Raw genomic sequence first — 17039 nt, 5'->3', positions numbered from 1 at the left:
GAGAGAGACACAGAGAGAGAGAGAGAGACAGAGAGAGAGAGAGAGACAGAGAGACAGAGAGAGACAGAGAGAGACAGAGACACAGAGAGAGAGAGAGACACAGAGAGAGAGAGAGAGACACAGAGAGAGAGAGAGAGAGACACAGAGAGAGAGAGAGAGAGACACAGAGAGAGAGAGAGAGAGACACAGAGAGAGAGAGAGAGACACAGAGAGAGAGAGAGAGACAGAGAGACAGAGAGAGAGAGAGAGACACAGAGAGAGAGAGAGAGAGACACAGAGAGAGAGAGAGACAGAGAGAGAGAGAGAGACAGAGAGAGAGAGAGACAGAGAGAGAGAGAGAAGAGAGAGAGAGAGAGACACAGAGAGAGAGAGAGACAGAGAGAGAGAGAGAGACACAGAGAGAGAGAGACAGAGAGACAGAGAGAGAGAGAGAGAGAGAGAGAGAGAGACACAGAGAGAGAGAGAGAGACACAGAGAGAGAGAGAGAGACAGAGAGACAGAGAGAGACAGAGAGAGAGAGAGAGACACAGAGAGAGAGAGAGAGACACAGAGAGAGAGAGAGACAGAGAGACAGAGAGAGAGAGACAGAGAGAGACAGAGAGAGACAGAGAGAGAGAGACAGAGAGACAGAGAGAAGGAACAAGCTTATTGTTACCAGCCAGTCTGGTGGTGACCAGAGCATTCATTTGCACACTAGTCACAGGTAACACACACAAACACACACACACACACACACACACACACGTAGTGAGCCAAAAGCAGGAACAAAATCCACCCTTGGATCCTTGAGTAACCCCATCCTGAATCCAGCATGCTGAGACAAAGACAAACACATCAAGGATCACCACTTTATTTTAAGAAAGTGAAATGTCAGAATAATAGTAGAGAGAATGATTTATTTCAGCTTTTATTTCTTTCATCACATTCCCACTGGGTCAGAAGTTTACATACACTCAATTAGTATTTGGTAGCATTGCCTTTAAATGATTTAACTTGGGTCAAACGTTTCAGGTAGCCTTGCGCAAGCTTCCAACAATAAGTTGGGTGAATTTTGGCCCATTCCTCCTGACAGAGCTGGTGTAGCTGAGTCAGGTTTGTAGGCCTCCTTGCTCGCATACACTTTTTCAGTTCTGCCCACAAATTTTCCATAGGATTGAGGTCAGGGCTTTATGATGGCCACTCCAATACCTTGACTTTGTTGTCCTTAAGCCATTTTGCCACAACTTTGGATGTATGCTTGGGGTCATTGTCCATTTGGATGACCCATTTGCGACCAAACTTTAACTTCCTGACTGATGTCTTGAGATGATGCTTCAATATATCCACATAATTTTCCTCCCTCATATAGGACTCGTTTTACTGTGGATATAGATACTTTTGTACCCGTTTCCTCCAGCATCTTCACAAGGTCCTCTGCTGTTGTTCTGGGATTGATTTGCACTTTTCACACCAAAATACGTTAATCTCTAGGAGACAGAACGCGTCTCCTTCCTGAGCGGTATGACGGCTGCGTGGTCCCATGGTGTTTATACTTGGGTACTATTGTTTGTACAGATGAAAGTGGTACCTTCAGGCGTTTGTAAACTTCCGACTTCAACTATAGGTAATAAAACTGGCCTATAGCATTATAATGCATTAGGTGCTTGTATTGTAAGGTGATACTATAACATCATACCAGGCCAGGCGTAGCGAATCCAGCCCCCTGTCCGTAAACTCAAGGGCTGGCGTCATTTACATATCCCCTCCACTAAAACGCTCTTTATGAACATAAAAATATCCCACAGAGAACCAAGAGCTCCGCTAGATAATCCTACCGTGTTCAAGCCCACTTTTACTTTCCATTGTTTAACGAGTTGACATCCTGCTTTCTTAAGAGCTGAAGTGTCTTGGCCTAGAAGCCCTCGGGTTGACAGTTGGCAAGCACCCTGTCATGTTTAAGCCCTGAGCGCAGAATGTGACACACACGTCCGGTCTGACGTCAGGTGGATCGAGAGAGAGAGAGAGAGAGAGAGAGAGAGACTGTGATGTAACAGAGACAGTCTGACTGGTTCCACAGGCAGGCAGCGTTCCAGCATTAGGTGTGTGAGAGAGAGAGACATTAGGGACAGAGATTGTAGAGGAGCACTGCTAGTCTGATAACACATGACATTCACTGACAACAACTGGCTGTTTGTCTGCGCTGGCTTACAGTACAGTCCCTGGGCCGCACTCGCGCGGCACGCCGTTTTGCTACGGTTTGCACTAATGAATATGACCCAGGGTCAAACTAGCAGGAGAGGAGGAGGAGAACGCTGAGGAGAACGCTCAGAAAACACAAAAACGCTAATGCCCTTATTAACTAGAGGCAGAGAGCTTTGTTTGATTAGTATCAAACCAAATACAGCCACAACTCCATCAACCAATAGCCTATTACACGTTGCGGAAAAGCATTGACGACAAAAGGCTATAAAAAGTACTGATATAAACCCCACATAACTGAGCCCACAGCGATTCCACATCGCTGATGAGAAGTCAGTGCCTGCATTCCAAATGGAAACCTATTCCCTGTTCAAAAGTACTGCACTACGTAGGGAATAGGGTGTAGTTTGGGACGTAGTCATGGTGACTGTGAGCGAAGCGGCAGTGTAGTTCACGTCAGAAAACATTCATTCACTGAGAGACAACATCTACGCTGAGTGACTGAGCTCCCAGTATTATTTTCAAAATTCTTCGAGCTCTGTCAACAAAAAATAAATAAAATAAAAATAAATAAATAAAAAATAAATAAAAAAATCGGTTGCTGATCATTGCTAGACAACCATTATCAGGTCTTTCCATAGATTTCCAAGTAGATTTAAGTCAAAACTGTAACTCAGCCACTCAGGAACATTCACTGTGTTCTTGGTAATGAACTCCAGTATAGATTTGGCCTTGTGTTTTAGGTTATTGTCCAGCTGAAAGGTGACTGAATCAGGTTTCCCTCTAGGATTTTGCTTGTGCTTTGCTCCATTCCGTAGATTTTTTTTATCCTGAAAAACTTCCCAGTCCTTAACCCTTCTCCTACAATGTCCGCAGCTCAGCGGGAATATAATTAACATAATAATTTTTAAAAATCCCCATCAAAATCCATCTGTTTAAGGTAGAGATACTCTATGTGGGGTTTCTGCATGGGCTGAGTCTCAATCCACATCTGCCGATATCGCCCTTCCACATCTGCGGTGAAAGGTGGGAGAACTAGAGCATGAGAGACCCCCCCCTCCCCAAAAAAAACAAATTCGGTCTTCTCACAAAAACGTCTGTAGCATCCGAACAGTTTGGCATAAAAAAAAAAGAGTTTTAAAACTATCATGACTCTCGCGAATATAACGGTGTTCTCCATTTTGCTCTACGACTCCTACAAGCTTCATGGGACTCGTCTGAAGTCGGCACAGCCATCTTCTGTGTGTTGTGTCCGAACAGTTTGGACTACACACCAATATGACTTCAACAAGCCTCTAGGACGCCCACAAGCCCCACAAGACCTGTCTGAAGGTCCCCGGTGCCAGTTTAAAAACATGAATGGAAGTATATATGGAGATATTTTAGGCACTAAACTAAGGGGTTAAATACATGTTAAAAAAAATATATATATATGATCTTTATTCTATTTCTCAGATATAGGACAGACACTTCAGAACAAACTTAATTTTTTTGACTATGTTGTTGTTCCATGTAATAAATCTGTTATTCAATGAGTTTCTATTGGCTTATAGTAATGTCAAATGTGTTATGTACAGGCTTCTTTCTTTTCACTCTGTCATTTATGAATATTTGTATTCTGTAAAAGGCTTCCTTCTTTTCACTCTGTCAGTTAGGTTAGTATTGTGGAGTAACTACAATGTTGTTGATCCGTCCTCAGTTTTCTCCTATCACAGCCATTAAAAGACACCATTGTCCTCATGGTGAAATCCCTGAGTGGTTTCCTTCCTCTCCGGTAACTGAGTTAGGAAGGACGCCTGTATCTTTGTATTGACTGGATGTATTGATACATTCAAAGTGTAATGAATAACTTCACCATGCTCAAAGGGATATTCAATGTCTGTTTTATTTTTCTCCATCTACCAATAGGTGCCCTTCTTTGCATGGCAATGGAAAACCTCCCTGGTCTTTGTGGTTGAATCTTTGTATGAAATTCACTGATCAACTGAGGGACCTCACAGATATGTTCATTAAAATCAATACTAAGGATTCATACGAGGCTAGTGTCTCATATAAACATGGAAAATAGGCCGACTCAGCAGCCAGCAAAACAACAATAAAATGAAATTGCACAACTCTATGAAAAGTGGAGGTGTGCCCAGTACCATGTAAATCTGCCCATGATGTAAAACAGGTTCAGCGAGACATGAGAGAACATCCACCACTGTCACTATACACGTTATAACACACCCTCGCTGGGGTAGATTTTGTACAAATCGGTCATTCAGAAACCCACTTCATCCTCCTAAAATGTACGTAGGCTATTGACTTCCTTGTACCCATTTCAGACAGAAGATGTGGTATATTACCTGTAAAAAAATATATATAAAGCAACATTTATACGACCCTATTAACTTTTTTAGGATAGGGGGCAGCATTCGGAATTTTGGATGAAAAGCGTGCCCAAAGTAAACTGCCTGCTACTCAGGCCCAGAAGCTATGATATGCATATAATTGGTAGATTTTGATAGAAAACACTCAAAAGTTTCCAAAACTGTTAAAACAATGTCTGTGAGTATAACAAAACTGATATGGTAGGCGAAAACCTGAGGAAAATCCATCCAGGAAGTGCCATTATTTTGAAATGGCTATTTTTCCAATGAAATCCTATCCACCATTTAAAGGGATAGGACCCAGATTCCGTTCCCTATGTCTTCCACTAGTTGTGAACAGTCTTTAGACATTGTTTCAGGCTTTTATTCTGAAAAATGAGGGAGAATGACAACTTTGAGTCAGTGGATAGTGGGATGTCCCCAGAGCTGGTTCCTGCACGCGACCTAGAGCGCGCCTTTCTTGTTTTTCTTTTATATTGACGATGCTATTGTCCGGTTGAAATATTATCGATTATTTAGGCTAAAAACAACCTGAGGATTGATTATAAACATCGTTTGACATGTCTCTATAAACTTTATGGATACTATTTGGAATTTGTCTGCCCGTTGTGACCGCATTTGAGCCATTGATTACTGAACGAAACACGCCAACAAAAATGGAGGTTTTTGGATATAAAGAGGGACTTTATCGAACAAAACGAACATTTATTGTGTAACTGGGAGTCTTGTGAGTGCAACCATACAAAGATCAAAGGTAAGTGATTAATTTTATTGCTATTTCTGACTTTCGTGACTAGTCTACTTGGCTGCTAAGTGTTTGTAATGTTTTGTGTGCTGAGCGCTATCCTCAGATAATCGCAATGTTTGCTTTTGCCGTAATGCCTTTTTGAAATCTGACACGGCAGCTGGATTAACAACAAGTTAAGCTTTTTTTGATGTATTGCGCTTGTGATTTCATGAAAGTGAAATATTTTGGACAACTTTTACTACGTTCCTAAAGAAAATAATGTACTTTTTACTCCCTACATTTTCCATGAAACTCAGAAGTACTTGTTACATTTTGAATGCTTAGCAGGACAAGAAAATGGTCCAATTCACACACTTATCAAGAGAACATCCCTGGTCATCCCTATTGCCTCTGATCTGGTGGACTCACTAAACACAAATGCTTCCTTTGTAAATTATGTCTGAGTGTTAGTGTGCCCCTGGCTATCCATAAAATTTTAAAACAAGAAAATGGTGCAGTCTGCTTTGCTTAATTTTTAGGAATTTGAAATGATTTATACTTTTACTTTTGATACTTAAGTATATTTAGAACCAAATACTTTTACTCAAGTAGTATTTTACTGGGTGACTTCCACTTGAGTAACTTTCTATTAAAGGTATCTATACTTTTACTCAAGTATGACAATATGGGTACTTTTTCCACCGCTGCCTAAAGTTGTCCCACTGCGATCAGCTGGCAAATTTCACAAGCACTTCCAACTTATTTTGAGGGAACCTGCTTCAATTGACATATTTCGGTTACATGGGACTCCCGAGTGGCGCAGCGGTCTAAGGCAATGGATCTCAGTGCTGGAGTCGTCACTACAGACACCCTGGTTCGAATCCAGGCTGTATCACAACCGGCTGGGAGTCCTAAAGGGCGGCGCACAATTGTCCCGGGTTGGCCGGTTGAAGGCCATAATTGTAAATAAGAATTTGTTCTTAACTGACTTGCCTAGTTAAATAAAGGCTAAATAAAATATAAAAAAATAAAATAATCCGGCTATTGTTTCCACATTGTGCATCACATGAAACGCGATAGGAGATGGAAAATACAAGTGACAGAACCTACCGGCGCTGCAAAAACCAAAAGGTGAGTAAACAACAACACTTTACTGTGTCTATTTGATCTCCACTACCTTCCGGGCAAAAAGCACCAACAAAACTGACAACTGGTAAAGTAAAATCAAATATCATTTTTCTTCAACAAAAATCTACTGATAAGAGACTATTGATTTACAGCGACTACCTTTAGGACTGTTACCATGGTTACTCCATGGCTAAACGATCAGTCTGATATTTAAGAAACATTCACTATTTATTTCACATTTATGGAAACATTCGTCTGTGTATGGAAATAAGAAAAAAGAGTATTTAACTCACGGAGAGAGAGAGAGAGAAAAGACAAGCAATTTAAAAACATTACTTAAAAAATGAAACAGTTTAAGGAGGGAGGAAGGAGGATTTCACACAAAACGAAACCCTCCCTAGACGGACTTGGTGAGATTCCCCAGGAAACTCAGTGTTGGTTTCACACAAAACAAAACCCTCCCTAGACGGACTTGGTGAGATTCCCCAGGAAACTCAGTGTTGGTTTCACACAAAACAAAACCCTCCCTAGATGGACTTGGTGAGATTCCCCAGGAAACTCAGTGTTGGTTTCACACAAAACAAAACCCTCCCAAGACAGACTTGGTGAGATTCCCCAGGAAACTCAGTGTTGGTTTCACACAAAACAAAACCCTCCCTAGACGGACCTGGTGAGATTCCCCAGGAAACTCAGTGTTGGTTTCACACAAAACAAAACCCTCCCTAGACGGACTTGGTGAGATTCCCCAGGAAACTCAGTGTTGGTTTCACACAAAACAAAACCCTCCCAAGACGGACCTGGTGAGATTCCCCAGGAAACTCAGTGTTGGTTTCACACAAAACAAAACCCTCCCTAGACGGACTTGGTGAGATTCCCCAGGAAACTCAGTGTTGGTTTCACACAAAACAAAACCCTCCCAAGACGGACCTGGTGAGATTCCCCAGGAAACTCAGTGTTGGTTTCACACAAAACAAAACCCTCCCAAGACGGACCTGGTGAGATTCCCCAGGAAACTCAGTGTTGGTTTCACACAAAACAAAACCCTCCCAAGACGGACCTGGTGAGATTCCCCAGGAAACTCAGTGTTGGTTTCACACAAAACAAAACCCTCCCTAGACGGACCTGGTGAGATTCCCCAGGAAACTCAGTGTTGGTTTCACACAAAACAAAACCCTCCCAAGACGGACCTGGTGAGATTCCCCAGGAAACTCAGTGTTGGTTTCACACAAAACAAAACCCTCCCTAGACGGACCTGGTGAGATTCCCCAGGAAACTCAGTGTTGGTTTCACACAAAACAAAACCCTCCCTAGACGGACTTGGTGAGATTCCCCAGGAAACTCAGTGTTGGTTTCACACAAAACAAAACCCTCCCTAGACGGACTTGGTGAGATTCCCCAGGAAACTCAGTGTTGGTTTCACACAAAACAAAACCCTCCCAAGACGGACCTGGTGAGATTCCCCAGGAAACTCAGTGTTGGTTTCACACAAAACAAAACCCTCCCTAGACGGACTTGGTGAGATTCCCCAGGAAACTCAGTGTTGGTTTCACACAAAACAAAACCCTCCCTAGACGGACTTGGTGAGATTCCCCAGGAAACTCAGTGTTGGTTTCACACAAAACAAAACCCTCCCAAGACGGACCTGGTGAGATTCCCCAGGAAACTCAGTGTTGGTTTCACACAAAACAAAACCCTCCCTAGACGGACTTGGTGAGATTCCCCAGGAAACTCAGTGTTGGTTTCACACAAAACAAAACCCTCCCAAGACGGACCTGGTGAGATTCCCCAGGAAACTCAGTGTTGGTTTCACACAAAACAAAACCCTCCCAAGACGGACCTGGTGAGATTCCCCAGGAAACTCAGTGTTGGTTTCACACAAAACAAAACCCTCCCAAGACGGACCTGGTGAGATTCCCCAGGAAACTCAGTGTTGGTTTCACACAAAACAAAACCCTCCCTAGACGGACCTGGTGAGATTCCCCAGGAAACTCAGTGTTACTACGGAGGTCTAGTCGGTTCCACGCCGTTATGGAGGAAACGGGACACCGCTGCTGGTGTAACGTTGCCACCGAGCGACACTGCAGCAAAGCAACCATACATGGTGCAGAAAGAAAAAAGCTGACTCAAAAGTCACTGATATAGAGAGAAGTACGTAAACAAAATGAGTTTCGTTTTTTTTTAAATGGTATATAGTTAGGTAAAAGGGTGATTCAGGATATGAGCAGTCCGATCTGTCCGCTGACATTAAAAGGCTGAATAAAACAGTTTGATAGCCACGGAGAGGCTGTCTGAAAACATTCACATTGTAACTACTGAATGGTTTCTAGTCTTGGAAGATCACCGATTCAAATCGCGTTAAACTTCAGTCACTGACAACAAAACACACTCAGAAACACAACCGATTCCCCGGTGCATTTGTTACACATAAACAAACAAAAACACTGTATAAATCTACCAAGGCCCTTAATAAAAACCGACTAGTGAACATGGGCCAAGATTTGCAAAAGGGAACAACTTAGGAATTCAGTAAAAAGTGGCAGGTCTAAAATGTGTAGCTAGCTAGCAGTGTGGTAGCTAGCTAGCAGTTCAGCGTTGCTAAGCGAGCTAACGTTAACGGAGCTAATCGGTACCGCATCACAACAACAAGAGATTTCAATCGGACACGAATTTCCACACCAACATAAAAAAATCAATTCAAAACAACAAAAGGCCCCACAGGCGTACTTACGACTTGAAAGTTTCCGTGGCTTTGTGCTGTGTTAAATCCCGTGTGTTAAACCCCGTGTGTTAAACCCGGTCTGACCTTCCGCTGAGGGAAACACATCTACAGCTAGCTAACTGTACTGCCGCCATGTTCCTCCGACTGCTCTGTGCTGCCTGCCTGCCTGCCTGGCTGCTTGTTTATCTCGCTAACAAGCCTTCCACACACACACACACACACACACACAGACAGAGAGAGAGAGAGAGAGGAGCAACTCGATGAGCGGGCTCAACATAACCAAACAGCATCAACCTGTATAATGTATGATATATAGAGGAGAAACAGCGTCAACCTGTATAATGTATGATATATAGAGGAGAAACAGCGTCAACCTGTATAATGTATGATATATAGAGGAGAAACAGCATCAACCTGTATAATGTATGATATATAGAGGAGAAACAGCGTCAACCTGTATAATGTATGATATATAGAGGAGAAACAGCATCAACCTGTATAATGTATGATATATCTAGGCGAAACAGCGTCAACCTGTATAATGTATGATATATAGAGGAGAAACAGCGTCAACCTGTATAATGTATGATATATAGAGGAGAAACAGCATCAACCTGTATAATGTATGATATATAGAGGAGAAACAGCGTCAACCTGTATAATGTATGATATATAGAGGAGAAACAGCATCAACCTGTATAATGTATGATATATAGAGGAGAAACAGCGTCAACCTGTATAATGTATGATATATAGAGGAGAAACAGCGTCAACCTGTATAATGTATGATATATAGAGGAGAAACAGCATCAACCTGTATAATGTATGATATATAGAGGAGAAACAGCGTCAACCTGTATAATGTATGATATATCGAGGAGAAACAGCGTCAACCTGTATAATGTATGATATATCGAGGAGAAACAGCATCAACCTGTATAATGTATGATATATCGAGGAGAAACAGCATCAACCTGTATAATGTATGATATATCGAGGAGAAACAGCATCAACCTGTATAATGTATGATATATCGAGGAGAAACAGCATCAACCTGTATAATGTATGATATATCGAGGAGAAACAGCATCAACCTGTATAATGTATGATATATCGAGGAGAAACAGCATCAACCTGTATAATGTATGATATATCTAGGAGAAACAGCATCAACCTGTATAATGTATGATATATAGAGGAGAAACAGCATCAACCTGTATAATGTATGATATATCGAGGAGAAACAGCATCAACCTGTATAATGTATGATATATCGAGGAGAAACAGCATCAACCTGTATAATGTATGATATATCGAGGAGAAACAGCATCAGCCTGTATAATGTATGATATATCGAGGAGAAACAGCATCAACCTGTATAATGTATGATATATCGAGGAGAAACAGCATCAACCTGTATAATGTATGATATATCGAGAAGAAACAGCATCAACCTGTATAATGTATGATATATCGAGGAGAAACAGCATCAACCTGTATAATGTATGATATATCGAGGAGAAACAGCATCAACCTGTATAATGTATGATATATCGAGGAGAAACAGCGTCAACCTGTATAATGTATGATATATCGAGGAGAAACAGCATCAACCTGTATAATGTATGATATATCGAGGAGAAACAGCATCAACCTGTATAATGTATGATATATCGAGGAGAAACAGCATCAACCTGTATAATGTATGATATATAGAGGAGAAACAGCATCAACCTGTACAATGTATGATATATAGAGGAGAAACAGCATCAACCTGTATAATGTATGATATATCTAGGAGAAACAGCATCAACCTGTATAATGTATGATATATCGAGGAGAAACAGCATCAACCTGTATAATGTATGATATATCGAGGAGAAACAGCATCAACCTGTATAATGTATGATATATAGAGGAGAAACAGCATCAACCTGTATAATGTATGATATATCGAGGAGAAACAGCATCAACCTGTATAATGTATGATATATAGAGGAGAAACAGCATCAACCTGTATAATGTATGATATATCGAGGAGAAACAGCATCAACCTGTATAATGTATGATATATAGAGGAGAAACAGCATCAACCTGTATAATGTATGATATATAGAGGAGAAACAGCATCAACCTGTATAATGTATGATATATAGAGGAGAAACAGCATCAACCTGTATAATGTATGATATATCGAGGAGAAACAGCATCAACCTGTATAATGTATGATATATAGAGGAGAAACAGCATCAACCTGTATAATGTATGATATATCGAGGAGAAACAGCATCAACCTGTATAATGTATGATATATAGAGGAGAAACAGCATCAACCTGTATAATGTATGATATATCGAGGAGAAACAGCATCAACCTGTATAATGTATGATATATAGAGGAGAAACAGCATCAACCTGTACAATGTATGATATATAGAGGAGAAACAGCATCAACCTGTATAATGTATGATATATCTAGGAGAAACAGCATCAACCTGTATAATGTATGATATATCGAGGAGAAACAGCATCAACCTGTATAATGTATGATATATCGAGGAGAAACAGCATCAACCTGTATAATGTATGATATATAGAGGAGAAACAGCATCAACCTGTATAATGTATGATATATCTAGGAGAAACAGCATCAACCTGTATAATGTATGATATATAGAGGAGAAACAGCATCAACCTGTATAATGTATGATATATCTAGGAGAAACAGCATCAACCTGTATAATGTATGATATATCGAGGAGAAACAGCATCAACCTGTATAATGTATGATATATAGAAGAGAAACAGCATCAACCTGTATAATGTATGATATATAGAGGAGAAACAGCATCAACCTGTATAATGTATGATATATCGAGGAGAAACAGCATCAACCTGTATAATGTATGATATATAGAGGAGAAACAGCATCAACCTGTTTAATGTATGATATATAGAGGAGAAACAGCATCAACCTGTATAATGTATGATATATCGAGGAGAAACAGCATCAACCTGTATAATGTATGATATATAGAGGAGAAACAGCATCAACCTGTATAATGTATGATATATCGAGGAGAAACAGCATCAACCTGTATAATGTATGATATATCGAGGAGAAACAGCATCAACCTGTATAATGTATGATATATCTAGGAGAAACAGCATCAACCTGTATAATGTATGATATATCTAGGAGAAACAGCATCAACCTGTATAATGTATGATATATAGAGGAGAAACAGCATCAACCTGTATAATGTATGATATATCGAGGAGAAACAGCATCAACCTGTACAATGTATGATATATCTAGGAGAAACAGCATCAACCTGTATAATGTATGATATATCGAGGAGAAACAGCATCAACCTGTACAATGTATGATATATCGAGGAGAAACAGCGTCAAGTTAGTTTCATCATGGGAGGATAGGATACAAATGCATAGTTGTTTGATAGGATAACTTGACAGTAGCCATAGCTTAACATATGGCTTCACACATAACCTATTTAACCTGTTTATTAACAATTACATTAACATGTAGACTAAACACAAATTGAATTGTGTTTCTTCTAATGTTCTTCGATAAAAGTCATTCATAAATAGAACATTGAATGAAATGAATATACAATGTACATGAATTTATTATTTAAGATAAATAGTGATTGTAAATAGTTTGATTAGTAATATGGAGTAAACATATCAGCAATGATCATTGCTGTAGATGAATGTTAGGTTCCAAATGACACCCTATATTCCCTGTGTAGTTCACTACTTTTGACCAAAGCCCTATGGGAATACAGTGCCATTTGGGATGCAGTAGAAGGAAAGTGCTGAACAAAGCAGAAAGAACCAAGAGAGTATTCTAGAGCCTGACTCAAGACATGGTCTCAGAGTGCTCACACACACACACACACACACACACACACACACAGAGAGACAGACACACGCCAGCCCAGAGACATAAATTACTCTGAATGATACTTAATAATCAACACATATACTACTACAGTAGTCATAACATGAATAGGAGGATTCAAGATTAGTAATTCAAGATTACGTCTGTGTCGTAGACACACAATACACATGGTCGTCACGGTCCAACAAAATGCTACGTGGATGTTCCCTCTCAATCATTTTTATTTATTTATTTGAAATGTAACCTTTATTTAACTAGGCAAATCAGTTAAGAACAAATTATTATTTACAATGACGGCCTACACCGGCCAAACCCGGACGACGCTGGGCCAAATGTACGCCGCCCTATTGGACTCCCAATCACGGCCGGATGGGATACAGCCTGGATTCAAACCTGTGTCTGTAGTGACGCCTCTTGCGCTGAGATGCAGTGCTTTAGAACGTTGTGCCACTATAATAGCAATAACAACAATAATAGCAATAGGTCATTAATTAAGCTTCCCAAATACAAGAACGGAGCTATATTCAGGGAGTACCAGATCGATGTGCAGAGGTACAAGGTACTGTATTTGAGGTAGATATGTACATGAAAGCAGGGTAAAGTGACTAGGCATCAGGATAGATAATAATAAGGTATTTGAGATAGATATGTACATGAAAGCAGGGTAAAGTGTCTAGGCATCAGGATAGATAATAATAAGGTATTTGAGGTAGATATGTACATGAAGGCAGGGTAAAGTGACTAGGCATCAGGATAGATAATAATAAGGTATTTGAGGTAGATATGTACATGAAGGCAGGGTAAAGTGACTAGGCATCAGGATAGATAATAATAAGGTATTTGAGGTAGATATGTACATGAAGGCAGGGTAAAGTGACTAGGCATCAATGAAACACAATCAGTATCATACAGCAGACTAGAACTTGGGCAGGAAACAGCAAAAACATTCTTCCTCCGTTCCTTTCCTTCGATAGCAGGAGAATAACAACACAGGTCTAACAACATCTGATTTACATTCAAGCGTATGATGAAATCTGTCCAATAAGATTCCAGCTATAGAGCAAACTTGTATGTTGAAACATTATATATTATGTTGAATATTATATTAAGTAATTGCTAAATCTACTATGTAAGTAATACGTCTAATTAGCTTAGGCTGGCCTATATTATATCATAACTTCCATATGGCATTTTACACATATATTATATTATATCATAGCCTCCATATGGCATTTTACACATATATTATATTATATCATAGCCTCCATATGGCATTTTACACATATATTATATTATATCATAACTTCCATATGGCATTTTACACATATATTATATTATATCATAACTTCCATATGGCATTTTACATATCGCCAGATAATGCATCCCAAAATGGCACCCAATTCCCTGTATAGATCATTACTTTTGACCAGGGCCCATAGGGTTCTGGTCAGGAGGGTCCATAGGGTTCTGGTCAGGAGGGTCCATAGGGTTCTGGTTAGGACCCATAGGGTTCCATTTGAGAAGTCACTTTGGTCTGCAGGTGACGAGTGTAGAAATGAGGGTAAAGGAATGGTTGTCTGTGGAAAACATTGTTCCGGTGGCGAAGTAGGTAACCTCTGCTGCTCCTAAACGTTCTGGTCTACTTCAACCATTCTATCCGCTTTCAACTGCTTAATGAAATTATTACAACCTAGAGGTCTCCTGTCCTGTACAGGGGTCAACAATCTCAAAACCTTTGATAAGATACACAATATTAAGACATTAGGTTACATTAACTCCTGTGATAAATCACAAATTAAATATACATTTTCATAACTGACAATTCTACAATGATCTTTAAAAAAAAAAAAAAAACAGACTTTTTAAACCACGGACGGATAATTCTATATTATCAGTTCACTGTAAAATTGCATATCAATGTTGTAACGCAGGTTGTGTGAAGCATAGCACCACCATGTGGTGCTACATAGAATTCTTTTAACCTAGTTTCAACTCATGAACTTTATACTTCTACATTTTACATTTACATTTTAGTCATTTAGCTGACAATCTTATACAGGGCCTGTCATGCCAAATAATGTTTTGGAAGTTCTAGCAACAGCCCTAGCAACGGAAGCTAGTACTCATCAAATCCAAATTGTGGCATGGGGGGGAGAGGGGTGACTTTTTGGCATGACAGACCCGGTTTAACAAAAGCATCTCAAGGCTAAATTCATCGTTAGTACCTTCGTAGCCGCATCGTTAAATCTCAGAGCTGTTTCCCAAAAACATCCGTACTAAAGTTGCACTTGAAAAGGCCTGTTATTTAACCCTATCAGTCCCAAAACCCAGCTTTTCTTTATCTTTCATTTATCTACATATCCAGCCCTTAAATTTAACCACACAATGAAGTGTTTTACAATGTTATTTTCTGGACAACCAGGGCTACAAGTAGAACACAAATCAATTTCACATAGTTGCATTCATTTGTTTTTTTTGTACAAATCTTTAAAAAAGTAGGTCTGCCCTAGAAAATAAAAGAGATAAAAATGGATCTATATGGATGCTTTGAGTAAATAAATTGTTTGCTCACTCGGAAATTACTATCCATGATCAGTGACAACTGTGAAGAGTTTGGAATTTGTGACAGCAATTATGTGAACTTATAACAGTATTATAGACATTATGTCCCATAGGGCTGCGCACAATTGGCCCAGCGTCGGCTAGGTTTAACCAGTGTAGGCCTTCATTGTAAATAAGAATTTGTTCTTAACTGACTTGCCTAGTTAAATAAAAGGTTAAATAAAGGATGCATAAAAAAAAAATATATATATATATATATATATATATATATATGAATCACAGTGTCACCAGCAAACAACCCCCACACCTCCATGCTTCATGGTGGGAACCACACATGCGGAGATCATCCGTTAACCTACTCTGCATCTCACAAAGACACGGCGGTTGGAACCAAAAAGCTCTAATTTGGACTCATCAGACCAAAGGACAGATTTCCACCGGTCTAAAGTCCATTGCTCGTGTTTCCTGGCCCAAGCAAGTCTCTTCTTCTTATTGGTGTCCTTTAGTAATGGTTTCTTTGCAGCAATTCGACCATGAAGACCTGATTCATGCAGTCTCCTCTGAACAGTTGATGTTGAGATGTGTCTGTTACTTGAACTCTGAGGCATTTATTTGGGCTGTAATCTGGGGTGCAGTTAACTCTAATGAACATATTCTCTGCAGCAGAGGGAACTCTGGGTCTTCCTTTCCTGTGGCGGTCCTCACGAGAGCCAGTTTCATCATAGCGTTTGGTGGTTTTTGAGACTGCACTTGAAGAAACTTTCAAAGTTCTTGAAATGTTCCGTATTGACTGACCTTCATGTGTTAAAGTAATGATGGACTGCCGTTTCTCTTTGCTTATTTGAGCTGTTCTTGCCATAATATGGACTTGGTCTTTTACCAAATAGGGCTGCCTTATGTACAGAGCAACTTACAGGAGCAACTAGGGTTAAGTGCCTTGCTCAAGGGCACCGATTTTTCACCTAGTCGACCCCGGGTATCGAACCAGCAACCTCTCGCCCCACCTCTAACTGAAGTGTATTCATTGGGATCGTTGAGGTAGTAAAATTCATATGTATTTTTTTACATGATTACATTTTGGCAGACAGTTATCCATCATATTCAGCCAGTTCATTCAACTAATAGGTAAGACAACCACATCACAGTCAAACATTAACTTCACTATATTTCTACAAATACCATCTTAGTTTAATAACAATTTTGACACATTTCTTTGTGTAAATTAATTTTTTAATGGCAACAAGTGGGCATGTTAAATGAAAGTAAAGCATCGCGGTGGGTTTTATGCCACGTGGAGAACTCGCATTTGGCACGTTCAGTTAAAATAAAAAAGGGGGAGGGGCATAAAACAGAACAACGGAACATTTCCTTATCCATGTCTTCAACAACAAATTATATTCTCATGGACATGTTCAAAGGAGACATAAAT

General features: G+C 39.9%; 1 protein-coding gene across 1 annotated transcript in view; it reads right to left on the bottom strand.

Annotated features, from left to right (window-relative positions):
* LOC115148640 (nuclear receptor coactivator 2-like) overlaps positions 1 to 9311 on the bottom strand; it is a 125454-nt gene extending 116143 nt beyond the window's left edge. Inside the window, exon 1 of the mRNA XM_029690718.1 lies at positions 9134 to 9311. The gene's annotated coding sequence lies outside the window, so the exon portion shown is untranslated. The remainder of the gene's footprint in view (positions 1 to 9133) is intronic.
* Between the last annotated feature and the right edge of the window lie 7728 nt (positions 9312 to 17039).

This window comes from Salmo trutta, chromosome 2 (genome assembly GCF_901001165.1).
Source record: "Salmo trutta chromosome 2, fSalTru1.1, whole genome shotgun sequence".
Lineage (NCBI taxonomy): Eukaryota > Metazoa > Chordata > Actinopteri > Salmoniformes > Salmonidae > Salmo > Salmo trutta.
Note: the sequence above shows the minus strand (reverse complement) of the source record. Positions and strands in the feature narration are given on the sequence as shown.